The sequence below is a fragment of the Hemitrygon akajei genome, chromosome 32 (genome assembly GCF_048418815.1).
Source record: "Hemitrygon akajei chromosome 32, sHemAka1.3, whole genome shotgun sequence".
Classification (NCBI taxonomy): domain Eukaryota; kingdom Metazoa; phylum Chordata; class Chondrichthyes; order Myliobatiformes; family Dasyatidae; genus Hemitrygon; species Hemitrygon akajei.
This window is the reverse complement of record NC_133155.1, coordinates 16,450,222-16,462,619: the sequence shown is the minus strand read 5'-3', so window position 1 is coordinate 16,462,619 and position 12,398 is coordinate 16,450,222. Positions and strand designations below refer to the sequence as shown.

General features: G+C 43.4%; 1 long non-coding RNA gene across 1 annotated transcript; it reads left to right on the top strand.

Annotated features, from left to right (window-relative positions):
• The first annotated feature begins 568 nt into the window (after positions 1-568).
• Positions 569-12,156, top strand: LOC140719786 (uncharacterized). The gene is made up of 2 exons (XR_012097003.1): positions 569-678; positions 11,675-12,156. It is a non-coding gene; the product is annotated as an uncharacterized lncRNA (long non-coding RNA).
• Positions 12,157-12,398: the final 242 nt, after the last annotated feature.

Sequence of the window (12,398 nt, the reverse complement as noted above, 5' to 3'; positions counted from 1 at the left end):
GTGTGTAAAAAAAAAGTATCAGGAGAGAAAGTTACATGTTTTAAATTGTTTAAAAGCAGGTTGTGTCTGTTCTGCGAGTAGTAAGTGTCTAAACTGTTATTGATTTTTAATAGCTTTTGAATATTTTCAAATACCAGCAAATATTTGGCAGCTGACAATCCTGGGGGTGAGAGTCAGCCAGCTATTTTACAGGCGTAGCTTGTTCCACCCCCCCCCCCCAGTCAAGCAGCAGAGTCGTTTATGACTGGAACAGGTTCACAAATAAAATCCTCGGCACACGGGCCCCCGAAGAAGATGGGCAGCCCGCCACTGGCAGTGAGTCCTGGTCCAGACTTATGTCGGGATAGGTCTGGGCTTGTGTTAGGATGTATCTGGTTTGTGCCAGAATAGAACTGGGAATTGGGCCAAACAGCATAAGATCAGCGCAAAAATAGAATTGCGATTTTTTTTTTGCGAGAGAGACTCGGGATTGTGCCAACAAAGGCTGGGATTATGCCAGGATTTTATTCTGCATTGAATTCTATTTCAATCTAATTATACGGCTTCTATTGTACTGAAAAGGTTGCAGCAGCAAAATCAGCGTTACCTGTAAGCGTTTGAATAGGACCAGACTCTTGGACCAGGGCTCCCAGCTACTTTTATGCCATGGACTAATACCATTGGGCAAAAGAGCCCCTGGTAGGTGTTATTCACACTTTTAAGATTGTTCTTGATTCCTTTAGCAATGGTGAAAAATACAAATCTTGGTGAAATCTAAACTTTCTTCCAACAGCGTAAGAAAAAAGCACGTTGCTTCATGCCTTGTTCAGGCCGTGAACAGGCCCGTCCCTTACATCTACTTGACCCTCTCAAGTGGATGAAAGTAGCTCGAAAGAACTGTTCCCTTGGTCTCTCAAACTCCAGCAGGCTACGTGCCTGAATACTGGATTTGCTTCCCGATAGACAGGGCGGCACAGTAGCGTAGTGGCTAGCGCAACGCTTTACAGTACAGGAAAACTAGGGTTCGATTCCCACCGCTGCCGGTAAGGAGTTTGTACGTTTTCCCCGTAACTGGTTACCTCCCGTTTGGTAGGCTCATTGGTCGTTGTAAATTGTCCCGTGATTAGGCTAGGATTAAATTGAGGGATTGCTAGACAGAGAAGGGCCAATTCCACACTGTATCTCAATAAATACATAAATAAAAGAAACAGGCCTAGAGACTGTTAAGTACTAGCAACTCTTGTCAGGTGGGAATGCCCAGTAAAATGAATCTCCTTGTCTGCTGACAATGGAATGTTTATACTTTTCAGTGCAATTTCTGTCAACTGCACAAATGCATTGTTCGGATGCATCACTAGAGCACAATTGCAATATACAAATGCCATTTTGCTTTAAGTGCGGCCCACTGATTTGGGAGAATTGCGATAAAAACAGAATCGTTGGTGTGGCAGCCAGTCTCGCTGACTGCTTTCCTCATTCATTTTAAATGTTGGCAAGGGCCTGATCTTGATGAATATGCAAACAAGATGCTCTACAGAAGACATGCCAGGGCTCCTTTGACAGCGCCACTCACATCCACATTCTGAACCACCTAAACATCGGAGGGCAGCAGGTGCGTGGGAGCACCATCACTTTCAAGTTCCCCTCTGATTCACACACCATCTTGACTTGGACATGCACGGCAATTCCTTGTGGATCCTAAGATGCGCAGCTTCCACCCTAAGGGTGCCGTGGGAGAACCTTGCGTACCTGGAATGCCCTGGTTCAAGAAGGTGGCCTGGGTGTTAATTGTCGGCCTGATCGATGTCCCAAGAATAAATTAAGCAGAATTTCATGAACGAACGGGTGAAAGGAAGGCAGAATTTCCAGTGCGACATAGACGAAGAAAATTTAATGATGCGCCTTTACTCATCAGTTGTTAAATAACGGTTGCATCATCTTCTCATAGGCGCCGTTTAAAAGAGCGTTGTTTTTTCTGTGCTGTACACGGCTGATACAGCACAGGAGTGGGGCCCCGGCAACTCCACAACCCTGATGAACCCTCACCTAATCACAGGACAATTTACTATGACCAATTACTCTCTCTGGACTGGGGGAGGTAACCGGAGAATCTGGGGGAACCCCACGCATTCCACAGGGAGGACGTACAGGGACTGCTTACAGAACGGCGCCAGAATCGAACTCCGAACTCTGGAACGCCCCAAGCTGTGATAGCGTCGGACTAACCGTTCTGCTACCCTGGTGCCCGTCGCCTGGTATTTTACACTCAAATGCCACTCTATTAGGTTCCTCCTGTACCTACTAAAGTGGCCACTGAGTGGAGGCTCATGGTCTTCTGCTGATGTAAGTTCGATGTTTTGCACATTCAGAGATGCTCTTCTGCACACCACTATTGTAATGTATGGTTATTTGACCTTCTGTTGCCTTCCTGTCTGCTTGAGCCAGTCTGGCTACTCTCATCTGACCTCTTTCGCTAATGCGGACCTGCCACTCATTCGATGTTTCTCGCACCATTCTCCGTAACCCCTAGAGATCGTTGTGCGTGAAAACCACAGGAGATCGGAAGTCTCTTGCAATACCACCCCACACGGCACCTACAATTGTTCCACAGTAAGAGTCACTTAGATAACATTTGTTCTCCATCCCGATGTTTAGTCTGAACAACAAATGAACCTCTTGACCACGTCTGCATGCTTTAACACAGAGTTGCTGACACATGATTGGCTGATTAGATATTTGCATTAATGATGTGGTGTACAGGTGTATCTAATAAAGTAGCCACTGCGTTTATAACATTTTCTGCCTTCGTTGTGTTTCCTTTATAACTTTACCTACAGGTTCTTCCTGTTATGGCCTTTGGAGGGTATTTCCTTCTCTCAGTCCATTACTGCTTTTCTAAGTGTTTACCCATTATATTTGAGCCTCGTGTGTTGGCAAAAATAAAATGCTGTGGATTGTAGGCAAATGAAATGCAAGGTGAAAGTGCTGAGAATTCTCCACGGGCCAGACAACATTTGTCGAGAGAGAACGTGAGTTAATGTTCAGGTCAGGATTTCTCCTCAAAACTGTGATGAATGTTGACACAGTTTCTCTCCATGGATGCTGTAGAGTAATGTATGTTTCAGTACTAAAGTAATATGTGCTGAGAGTAAAGTGAAAGGCCACTTACTTCTAAATTTCTGTCCTAACTTCGTTCAAGCAAGAACTCTGCAAGGCTCCTTGGGCACGTGAGTGTGGATGAAATAACCTCATGAAGAACTAACCGAATGAAGGTCTGTGGCCTGCTCCTGTGCCACGATGAGGCCACCCCCAGGACAGAGGAGCAACACCTTGTGTTCCGCCTGAGTAGCCTCCAACCCGATGGCATGAATATCAATTTCTCCTTTCGGTTAAAAAAAATCCCTCCCCCTCCCCTCTTCTTCGATTCCCCACTCTGGTCTGTTTCTTCTTCTCTCCTGCCTGTAACTTACCCCTCCTCCTTCCTGTTCTCCTAATGTTCACTCTCCTCTCCTATCACGATCCTTCCTCTCCAACCCTATATGTTTCCAACCCATCTGGCTCCACCGATCACCTTCGAGCTATCCTCCTTCCCTCCGCCAAGTCTCGCCCCGAAGCTGTTTCTTCATTTCCATAGCTGCTGCCTGCCTTGCTGACTTCCTCCAGCATTTTGTCAGGTTGCTCTGGATTTCCAGCATCTGCAGACTTTCTTATGTTCAAGAATCAACCACTGTGCAGGATCATGAGATCTGATGGACTTCCTGCATACATTATAAAACTACTGCGGAATATGATTTCAGAGTTGAAAGAACCCAGGGTGTCTTTACAGTTTCGTACTAGTTCCCACAAAATACTCATATCCCAAATGTGAAAAAGGCAAGATGAAGTTAAATTCCAAAACAAAAGCAGAGAATGATGGAAGTTCTCAGTGCCTGTGGAGCAAGTAGAATGTTTCAGATCAATAAACAGTTCCAAGGAACCTAAGATATCACCGTTCCTCCCTCCTCCAACACAGTTTCAAGTCAAAAAATCATCTGCCTCAAAGTGAATCTGATCGAGCTAAACAGCTAGCACTCCACAAACCGCGAACCAGCTCCTAAAGTTGTTTCCCTGTCTCATAAAAATGTTACCTTCATTTGCCAAAAATGCATATATTTTTTACCATGTTGGATAAAATAATATTCTTTTTATGAACTGAGATTGCTAAAATAGGAGATATGTAACATATAAGTGTGATAGAGAGTTGCCATGACTGGCTTTCTTATAATTAGAAGATAGCTTTAACTACATTTAATTTAGGAAGGTATTTCCTCTGTGTCTTTGAAGCTGATTTGATTTTGGTAGCTTCCAGCAATTGAAAGCTGGGTATCTGTGAGCTGCTCTTCCTCTCATTTATGTCACCTAATCCCTTCTCCCTAGCCCAGGTGACAGCCCCTTGCATTCTGGTTAAATACCTTCTACCGTGAATTTAATGCAGAGACTACGGCAGATGTCAGGGGTAAGTTTTTACTCAGAGAGTGGTGAGTGCGTGGAATGGGCTGCCGGCAACGGTGGGGGAGGCGGATACCACAGGGTCTTTTAAGAGACTTTTGGAAAGGTACATGGAGCTTAGAAAAATAGAGGGCTATAGGTAAGCCCTCTTTGCTGCATAATTTCTAGAGTGGGGACATGTTCGGCACAACTTTGTGGGCCAAAGGGCCTGTATTGTGCCGTAGGTTTTCTGTGTTTTTTTCTGTTTCTAAATCGACTCGTGCAGAATGAGAGCTAAATACTGCTCTCATTCCCGCACAATTCTGGGGTTCCAGGCAGTTGCAAGAGAATAGTACATGGCGGTGAATTTTTAACATCGGGATTAAGTGAAACATTAGAAAATTCACAGTACTGTACCTATCGCCAAAGTTGTCTGTTCCTTTGATGAGCTTAGAATACACATTTCAGCCTTTGATAATCTTGATGCATATTAAATCTGGAACAATAACCAAGAATACAGCATGGAATGTAAATTATGGAAAATCAACACAATGGAAGAATAATCATTGCAGACAATTGCTTTCCTTTGCTGCATAAGTCTAGAGAAGACAACCTCCGGCCCTGCCAAACTCGTGAGATTGGGGTGTGCTCGATTCCACCCTAAAACCCGGTGTGTGAATGCCGGCTAATTTACTACCCTGTTACAAATTAGTGCCACAAAATAACTTATGAATCTTAACTAAAGGGTTAGTAGAGAATAACAAAAAGAAAAGGCCCCAGTCTAATTAAACAGTCAAACGTGCACCAGTTGGAGCTCATCTTCAACTTCTCTGTCACTCATGCGCTGGGCTCTCGGTCAGCGTGAAAGAGCACACCAATTTCCGAACGTTGCTCGCAATCCGTCTTGAACAAACGGGTCTCCCGCTGGATCGTATGCTACGACCGGTTCTCCCCAGTATCGTCTCTCTCCATCTCCGGCCGAACACCAGCCCAAGACCAACCTTATTGTCCCTCACCGAGAACAACCTCCCGCTGATAGGATGCCACACATTCCACACCATCCCTCATCTTCAACACAAACCCAAACAGGCTGAAAGCAGAACAGACAGGCTCTTACAGAGCTGCTAAATGAAATACCTGCAGCGTAACAGTAAAGATGCGAACCGGGTGCATTACAGATGTAAATATGTAAACAGGATTATATCCATTTCACAATTTTCATTAACAAAAGAAATCACAAACTTTACTGAAATGGAAGTTTGGTTTCCATCCATGGGGAAAGGTGCATCTCCATTAAAAATGTGTATGATAACAATACACCAGCAATTGTTCCCTCTGCTCGTGATATTCAAAGATAAATTTATTTAGTGGAACTATAATGGTGAATACATGTCACTCCTGTGTTACAGGGACATTGCATTTCTCGAAAGTCCGTATTTTTTTGTAATGTGAAGTCAAGTGTCAAGAAAGAAGAGTTGAAAAAAGAATTGTGTTAATTTATTGGAGTGCAAATGTCACTTCACTCTTTAAGAAGAGAGGGGTGTAAAAGACAGGAGTTCATGGGCCAGTTAGCCTGCCTTCAGTGTTAGAGTCCATTATAAAGAATGTTGTTTTAGAGTACTTGGAGGCACATGATAAAATAGGCCACATGGTTTCCTCAAAGGAAAATCTTGCCTAACAAACCTTTGAGACAATAACAGGCACGTTAAGCAAAGACCGAAAGACATAGGAGCAGAATTAGGCCAACTGGCCTATGAAGTCAGAACCACCCTTCCACCATGGCTGACGTATTATCCCTCTCCCCATTCTCCTGCCTTCTCTCTTTCTAATCTTTGACTCTCTTACTAGTCAAGAACCTATCAAACTCTGCTTTAAATATTCCCAATGACTTGGCCTTCACAGCTGTCTGTGGCAATGAATTCATAGATTCAGCTCCTTCTGGCTAAATAAGTTCCTCCTCATTTCTGTTCTAAGCAGATGTCATTGTATTCTGAGGCTGTGCCCTCTGGGGTCCTAGACTCCCCGACCATAGGCAACATACTCTGCACGCGCACTCTATCTAGGTCTTTCAATATTCACTAGATTTCAATGAGATTGCTCCTCATTCTTCTAAAATCCAGTGAGTGCAGGCCCAGAGCCATCAACTGCTCCTCATAGGTAAACCATTTCAAACCATGATGGTACTTGTAAGCCTCCTCTGGACCCTCTCCAATGCAAAATCTTAGATGAGGGGCCGAAAACTGATCACAATACTCAAAATGCTGACTGCCCTCCACCTTATAAAGGCTCAACATTACACCCTCGCTTTTATGTTCAGGTCCTCTCGAAATGAATGCACTTGCCTTCCTCACCACCGCCTCAACCTACAAGTTAACCTTTATGGAATCCTGCACCAGGTTACCCAAGTCCCTTCGCACTTTCACTTTCTGAATTTGCTCTCCGTTTAGAACATGGTCCACTGTATACACCTTTACCAAGGTACAAGACCATACACTTCCCTACACTTTATTCCATCTGCCACTTCTTTTAATCTCTCCAAGACCCTGCTTCATAAACACTGCCTGCCCCTTCGCCCATCTTTGTATTGTCCACCGCCTTGGCCACAAAGTCATCAATTCCATCATCCAAATCATTGACATATAACATTAAATGAATCAATCCCAAAACCAGCTCCATGGAATTCCACCAGCCAATCAGAAAATTTCCCCTTTATTCCCACTCTTGGCCTTCTACCAGTCAGCCAAACTTCTGTCTTTGCTAGAATCTTTCCTCTTATACCATAGGCTCTTACCTTGTTTAGCAGCCTCATGTGCAGATCCTTGAGGGAATGTTTTCAATAGTGGGAGAGTCTAGGAGCAAAGAGGGCAGTCTCAGAATACAAGGACGTCCCTTTAGAACAGAGATGAGGCAGAATTCCTTCATGCAGAGGGTGGTGAATCTGTGAAATTCATTACCACAGATGGTCGAGGAAACCAAGTCAAAGTTTGATAGGCTTTCGATTAGTAAAGGCTTCAAAGCTCGCGGGCAGAAGGCAGGAGAAGGGGGTTGAGAGGGAGAATAAATCAGCCATGATGGAATGGCAGAGCAGACCTGATGGGCCAAATAGCCTAATTCTGCTTCTATGTCTTGCTTTTTATGCATTTATTTGGTGAAAGTGCATTATATTCTGTATCTTAGATTTCTGTGTAGTGATTTGTGAATTCTTTAAAAGAAAAATTCTATCACCCAAATGGATATAATGTGGGAGTCACCTGTAACACTGTTTATATTACATTTATTATGAAAAATGATATTAATTTGAGCAAATAGTTCTCATTATTCCGTGATAATCTATGGCCTGATAAATTGAAACAACTGCCTCTATGACTTAGTTTTCTCAGAGGATATTTCTGCAAATTAACAAGTTAAAATCTAAATCAGGAGTAGCAGTAGTCTTAATGAGCAGGATAGGGTTTCATATTGCTCTGTACTTTCCAATGAGAAGTAGAGGGAATCTGCTCAACTCCAACGCAAGACAGGATTGAGAATGAGAGAAGAATAGCTGATAGAATGGAAGCTGGAGAATTTTGAGGAAATTAGGGTGGAACCAAAGAGTTTAGGTTAGAAAAAGGTGTAGCTTAATAAAGAAGTCAGACATCTCTTTGAGTCCAGAGAGTGTTAATTAATGACACAGTTCTAAAGAGTCTGCAAGAGCAGAAGATTCTAGATGTTTGTTCGTTATGCACCATGTTTTATGACGTAGGCAATCATGGTTTTTCCATGAGTGTTCCTGGCAATTTTTTCCACATTGTCTTCTTTTGGGCAGTGTCTTTACAAGATGGGTGACGTCCAGCCATTACCAATACTCTTCAGAGATTGTCCACCTGGTGTCATTGGTCACACGACCAGGACTTGTGATATGCACCAGCTGCTCATATGACCGTCCACCACCTGCTCCGTTGGCTTCACGTGATCCTGATCGCAGGGGCTACTCCTTGCCCAAAGGTGACCTGCAGGCTAGCAGAGGGAAGGAGCGCCTTACACCTCCTTTGATAGAGACATATCACCATTCTGCCACCCTAGTTGTAAGAGTCTATTAATTGTTGAAAGTGACAGGGAATTTTGACAGACTGTTGAAGTATATGGGATCCCAAGATTCATGAAAGGAAACAGTGAATACCAAAATATAGGGTAGGTCACAACTGGAATGTTGCACCCAATTCTGAACTTTAGGAAAGATATCAAAGACGTGAAAATAGAGACTTAAGATTTTACACAAAAAACACATCAAGGGCATGAGGATAAACCTCATTATCCAGAGAGCAATGATCAGAAACTCAATGCCTTGTAGAGGGGATGGAAAATGAATCCATCAGGGCTTTCAAAAAGGAAATTAATAAGCACTCTACTGAGGTCAATTTGCAGAATTAGAGTGAAAGAGTCGTTAATTTGGACTGACAGGATTGCTATGTAATGAGCCAGTATAGATCTGATGGGATGGTCTCTGTCGGTGCCATAATAACTATGATTTTTGATAGATTGCACTAACACCAAAAAAAAGAGCGAATAATTTATATAACACCATTGATAAATAAAGAACCAAAGGGACCATGATATCTAACAAAAGGAATGTGGGAAAACGTGGATGCCATAAGAAAAGACTTTGGGTGGTGAGGTAGAAATACAACTCTAGCAAAGGAGGTGTAAGGTGCTCTTATCATCACTAGTCTGCAGGTCATCCTTGGGCAAGGTGTAGCAATCGGTCACCCTTGGGCAAGGTGTAGTACTTGGTTAGCCCCTGTGATCAGGGTCACATGAAGCTGTGGGACCACTGACACCAGGCAGAGCATCTCTGAAGAGTATTGATAATGGCCGGGGTCACCCGCCTTGTAGAAAAGCTGCCCAGAAGAAGGCAGTGGCAAACCACTTCTGTAGAAAAATCTGCCAAGGGCATGGTCACAGAAAGACCATGATCACCAATATCATAGGTCGCGGCACATGAGGAACCAACGAAGAGAAGACCAAAGGTAAAACAGGACATGTGAGAAGTTCTAAAAAAGTCAGTAGGCAAATAGAAATTTTAGAAGTCAGACTATGAAGGAATGTGCAAATAAATGATAAAGTGTTCAATTAAAACTAAAATAACAATGTGAAAATTTAAGTAGGGATAAGACCACTAAAGGGTAAGCAAGATAAATTCACAGGTACTGACAGTGAAATGACAGTATTGAACAATTACATAGACTCAGTTTTCACTAAAGAAGATAACAAAATAGACACATCAATCCAAGAGTTTAATATTAAAAAGAATATTAATATTGTTGTGAAAGAAGGGGAGAAAAGAATTGGCAAACTTACAAAGCTGAAAGAAAGCAAAGCTCCAGCTCCCACTTGTGCATGATGTTACAGGCCCTAGACAATTGGGGGAAAGATTGCAAAATCATAAATTCGTCCCCATAAAGAGGAAACAGTACCGAAAGTGATGAACTGCTCATATTTCTATAATTAAAGGAATATTAAAGCAAAACCTAGCAAAAAAAAACATAGACCAGATATCCTAACACTAATGATGTCAGTGAAATGAATATAGGAATCAATAGCAAAATGATATAAATGCATTTACTGGCAAAAAGTAAGATTCAAAGAGTTCAGTTTCTGAAATGTCATGTTTAACTAACCCAATAGAACTCTTTGTAGAGGGAGTGCAGAGAGTGCACAGGATTATAGACAGGTACATGTTATTAGATGCCTCCTGAACCGAATAAAGTGGCCACTGAATGTATATTGATCTTTAAATGGTCTTCAATACCAGACAATAAACTGATAACAAAGGTCAGAGCATATGGAGATGAGGATAACTAACCAGGTGGATTACAAACTATATTCTTTATCATTATTATGTGCCGTGTAATATGACGAAGGTGATTGTGGTCTTTGGCCATGATTGTTCTTGGCAATTTTTTCATCAGAAGTGGTTTGCCATTGCCTTCTTCTGGGCAGTGTCTTCACAAGACGGGTGACCCCAGCCATTATCAATACTCCTCAGAGATCGTCTGCCTGGCGTCAGTGGTCGCATAACCAGGACTTGTGGTGTGCACCAGCTACTCATACGACCATCCACCATCTGCTCCCATGGTTTCAGGTGACCCTGATCGGGGGGCTAAGCAGGTGCTACACCTTTCCCAAGGCTGACCTGCAGGTTGGTGGTGTGAAGGAGCATCTAACACCTCCTTTAGATGTATCTCCACCCCACCATACAGGATTACATATTAGGTGATCAACGGAAAGCAGAGAGAACAGGGTAAGGGGCAGGTTTGCAGATTATTGGAAAGCAGAAGTGGCGTTTCACTTGGATCACTGCTGGGACAAATGAGCCAGATTCTGCTGACAGCTACTAAGTGGCCACGGTCAGCAGGTTCCAGACTTTGGGCACTACAGCACGGCAGTATGGGAGCTACTAGAAGTTAGTTAGGCAGTGGCCCATCTGATGTCCCACTGCACCCAATATTCAGCATCAAATCCAGGGACAGTTCCTCACTTTACTGAGCTTAGAGTCTGGATACGTTTTCTCTCTGGATCCTCAGCCTCACATTGGCCGTAGTAGGCAACAAGCTGTTTCAGTACAGATAACCGATTGTCTTTTACAGCATTGTGCAAAAGGCTTAGGCGTATTTATATACTAGAGTGCCTAAGACTTTTGCACAGTACTGCATTTGTCAACGTGGAGCAGACAGCGTGTTTGTAAATCTGGCGGGAGCAAAGGATGTTGGGAATGGTGAGGGTGGACAGGTGGCGGAGAAGGAGTGCCAGGAGCAGGGGGTGGCATGGGTGCATAGCTAGTCCTGAGACAACCGGCAAGGTAATTTGATTCCAAACAATTGGTTTATTGATCATTACAGAATGTCTCTCTGGTGCTTCCCGCTCCCTCCCCTTTCCCCCTTCACCCAACAATGACTCCCCTCTCCCTGCCCCCTTCACACCTTCAGTCCACAATAGAGACCCATATCAGAATCAGGTTTATCATCACCCACATTTTTATGAAATATGTTTTTTGCAGCAGCAATACAGTGCAATACATAAAATTACTACAGTACTGTACAAAAGTCTCAGGCAACCTGGCTATATATATATGTGCTAAGACTTTTGCACGCTCCTGTATAATTTCAATAATATTGTTTTCATCAACTTATACAAGTTGTATGTTTTGAAGTATTTTTTAATTACGTAAATTTATTTCATCTAAATCCAGATCAGAAGTGAGAGCCAATTTTGCTCACTCTCCACGATCTTCAGTCCTCTTTCCAGGGTGCTGGAGCCTCTTGTTGTTCCTGATCGCTGGCCCAGATCGACTGAAAAGGCAGAGAGTCGGTCGGGACGAGGGCCGACTTTGCTCGTTTTCAGTGATGGTTATCTCCATGGCGCTGAGGCTATGAAGACTGCTGCTCCGTGCCCGCTAATATGATGAACTAATAACCGAGGCTTTGGGCCTACACCGGGCCGCTCCGGGGTTTGGATCTGAGGACTCAATTTGGTCCGGAATGATGTTGTCGCTTCAATTGCTTGCATGATTTGTAGTTTTTTTCTTTCTCTTGTGCATCAACTGTTAGTCTTTTATTTTTTTTAAATTGGGCTCTTTGGGGTTTCTTGCTTTGTGGCTACTGTTAAGCAAACAAATCTCAAGGCTGCATTAATTTATACATTCTTTGATAATAAATACACTTGAATCTTGAATCTTCTATGTATGTTCCTCTGATGATCAGACATGTTTAGGGAGCGAGAGAGCAGTAAAGATCTTTGACAGCAGCAGCTGTCAGCAGGCCTTCAGCACGATCGAGGTTGTGGGCACGTCTGATTGGCAGTGCCAAGAACAAGCAATGGGCAACATCCCGCTCAACAGTCAGCTCAGGTCAGATTACTGCACCGCAGAGGTCAGACATGAGCTGGGAATCCGCCTCCCACTGCATACTGCATTC